The sequence below is a fragment of the Myotis davidii genome, unplaced genomic scaffold (genome assembly GCF_000327345.1).
Source record: "Myotis davidii unplaced genomic scaffold, ASM32734v1 scaffold826, whole genome shotgun sequence".
Taxonomy (NCBI): Eukaryota; Metazoa; Chordata; class Mammalia; order Chiroptera; family Vespertilionidae; genus Myotis; species Myotis davidii.
In genome coordinates this window covers 1,620,935-1,624,565 of record NW_006297142.1, presented here as the reverse complement: position 1 = coordinate 1,624,565, position 3,631 = coordinate 1,620,935, and positions in this window count along the sequence as shown.

Below are 3,631 nucleotides of genomic sequence, written 5' to 3'. Positions count from 1 at the left end.
CCAGTGTCGGGGGCTGTGCTCCCACCACGGAGAGTGGCCATTCAGTGGGGCCACTGGTGGCAGAGGCCAGGCGAGGAAGAGGAGAGCATGGGACCCGCCCCTTTAGAGCCCACGCCCAGGGCACACTAGGTGCTAGCGGAGGATACGCTGTGGGAGTTACGTTTTTGAAAGGCTTAATTTTATTTTTAGAGAAATTTTAGGTTTATGGAGAAATGGAGAGGAAGGTGCAGAGATTTCCCATATGCCCCTCTTCCCGCTCCCACTCAGAGCCTCCCCCATTATCAGCATCCCTGTCCAGAGCGTGTATTTTTGTTATAACGGATGAACCTACATCGGCACATCATAACAACCCACAGACCTTAGTTTAGCCCAAGATTCGCTCTGGGTGTGGTGCATTCTATGAATCTGGACACATTATAATGACATTTGTCCATCATTACAGTGTCACACAGGAGTTTCCCTGCCCTCAAAGTGGAGGTGACCCATTTTCAATATTTAACCAGGGGCAGCTTGAGCCATGGCAAGTTGGGCACAGGAAGAGGATTTAATTCCATGTGGTCGTCACAGATGGGTGAGGAATTGACCTTTGAGTTAAAAAAGAAAAACAAGCCCAGTGGCTCAGTGGTTGAGAGTTGACCTATGAACCCTGCGTCACAGTTCGATTCCTCATCAGGGCATATGCCCAGGTTGCGGCTCAATCCCTGGTGTGGGATGTGCAGGAGGCAGCCGATCAATGATCCTCTCTCATTACTGATGTTTCTCTCTCTCCTTCTCCCTTCCTCTCTGAAAAAAATATGAAAGATATATTTTAAAAAATATATCAGCCAGCCAATTCTATTGCCATTGTGTGCATTGTGTCTCCCTTCCCCACCTTTTTCAAACTCCCCCACCACCTTACTGATCCTCACGGTGCACCTTCGAGCGGGTCACTTCCCCGGCTCGGAGAGGAAGGGACTGAGGCTCTGAGAGTCCAGAGCTTCCCCAGGTCACACGGACAGAAAACGCTGGGTCCCCACCGGGTGCCCAGGTCCTTCCGTTCCATTTTGGGCGCCACAGAAGCAGCGGGACCCCTCCCTGGAGGGTATGTAGGTTCAGGTATGAATTCCTCGGCGTTGGCACAATCAGCCCATCCTTCAGCCAGTGAGAGAGGGACAGTGAGAGAATGACAGGTTGCCCGAGAGCTCGGGTCAGGGGGACAGGACTGTGCGAGGTCGTCTCTACAGCGGCTTCTAACGCGGGGTTTTGTGCCCCTCCAGGCTGTCACTGGTGTTGGGATCGCTTCTTTATCACAGAACAGGCCACACTAGCCATAAATATGGCTCTAAGGTCACACTTGCTCTGGTCATGAAGTTTTCTGCGTGAAAGGAAGCAGCCCAGGTTCAGAGTCCACAGCAAGTCCAGGCAGGTTCTCCCTCCCGCCAAAGGGGCTAGAGGTCACACTCATGCTCCCGCCCTCCCCGGGGGCCTGGCCTCTAAGAGATGCTGGCCTTGTCCCAACAACCCTTTCCCTGGGAAGCCGAAGGTGTGACCACTTGTTAGTGCTGGGCTTGTCCAGGTGTGTGGCAGGATGGAGTGATGGGATCCTTCTGTGAGAGCCTCCTGGGTGGGGCCACTTGGTCCTGATGGGAGTTGGTAGGGGAGGGGGCTTCCTGCCTGGGTTCCTGGGGCCAGATCTCTGGGGGTGAAAGTGGGAATGGCTCTGTGGCTCATGCTCTACCTGGGCTCCAGCTCTGCAGAGGGAGGTAGTGGCAGAGCTGAGGGGAGAGGATGGGAATCCATGGCCTCAGGGATCACTGTGCTCTTTGTTCTCTTCCCAAGTGCAGCCTGGAAACTTCTATCTCCACCCCCACCCCAGCCCTTAACTCCAGACTCACAATTCCAACTGCTACTCAACAGGTCCACCTGGATGTCTGACTGGTCACCTCAACACCCCACCTGAGCATCAAATCCTTAATTCCCCTCCCAAACCTGCTCCTCCTCCCCTCATCTCCTCCATCCGGGCTGCCCATCACCCAATCACAGGGGCTGTGAGCCCTGGAGGTGCTGTCAGAAAGAGCCTGGAGGACTGGGGATTCAATCCTGCTGCTGCCTCTCACTAGCTGTGCTTTGCTAAGAGGGGGAAGAGGGAGCGTAGGATGTGCCCAGACCTCACAGAACATGTCCTCCAGCTCTTACATGGGCTACAGACCTCGAGCATCTCTTGCCCGAGGGCTCTCTGGGGCCTTAGGAGACCTGTCATGGTCCCGGGTTGGCCCAGACTTTCCCTGACAGCACACAGGGCATCAGGAGCTGCCTTTAGGGTAGATCTTTGAGGTGAAGGATCCTAAAGGGATAGAGGTGGCCAGAACCCCAGAGGTTCTCCAACATCCCTCCTTCTGCACATGGGGAAACTCAGGCCAGAGAGGAAGTACCCTGTTCAAAGCCTCTGAGTGGATTAAATGCAGATGCGAGATTTGTTCTCAAACATCCTGACTCCCAGCCAACAATACGCTGAGAGCTCCTCTTTGAATTATTCAGGGTAACTCTTGCCTCTGCCTTGTCACCCCCACCCCAAGCAGACCTCCAGAAAGGAGAAGGAGCCCCCCAGAGAAGGCCTTACCTGCGGGCTGCGGGCCTTGCCGTATCTCAGATCGGTGACAAAGTGCTCACAGTTCCTGTTCAGAACACTGTATGCCAACTCCTTACCGACCATCTCCTCCGCAGAACTGATAATCTTGTTCGCGGGCAGGGGTGAGTACTCGTGGTCCAAGTGGTTGTTGACCCGATAGCGGCAGCCCCCCACCACGTCACCCAGGAGCTCCCTTTTCACCTTCCCTCTGCTGCTCAGCACGGAGAAGAGGCTGGTGGAGCTCCGCACATCTGTGACGACCACATGGAATTAAATCATCTTCCCGTGCCCAACTTGCCATGGCTCAAGCTGCCCCTCATTGAATACTGAAATGAGGTGCCTCCACTTTGAGGGCAGTGAGACTCCTGTGTGACACTGTAATGATGGATACGTGTCAACATAATGTGTCCAGATCCATAGAATGCACCACACCCAGAGCGAATCTTTGGCTATACTTAAGTCTGTGGGTTGTTATGAAGTGCTAATGTCATGTCATCCGTTATAACAAAAATACACGCTCTGGACAGGGATGCTGATAATGGGGGAGGCTCTCTGGGAGTGGGGGGTGGAGCATATGGGAAATCTTTGTACCTTCCTCCCCATTTCTCTATAAACCTAAAATTTCTCTAAAAATAAAATTAAGTCTTTTAAAAAAATTAACCTCCTCAGCGTATACCTCCGCTAGTACCTAGTGTGACCTGGGAGTGGTCTCTAAAGGGGCGGGTCCCAGGGTCTCCTCTTCCTCGCCTGGCCTCTGCCACCAGTGGCCCCAGTGAATGGCCACTCTCCGTTGTGGCAGCACAGCCCCTGACACTTTGACTGGAGACCTGGGGCGCCCCCTCCCCTGGGCTGCGCCTTCCCAGGAGGAGAAAGCTGGGGGCCCAATCCCCTCGGTGCACAGACTCCAGGCGGGGACGAAGATCCCCCGATAGCAGTGGGAGACGGGGAATCCGGGGACTCGGGTCTAATGGGAGAAGTGAGCTCCGGGCTCTAATTCTCGGCAGGAAATCTCCCCTGGGTCCC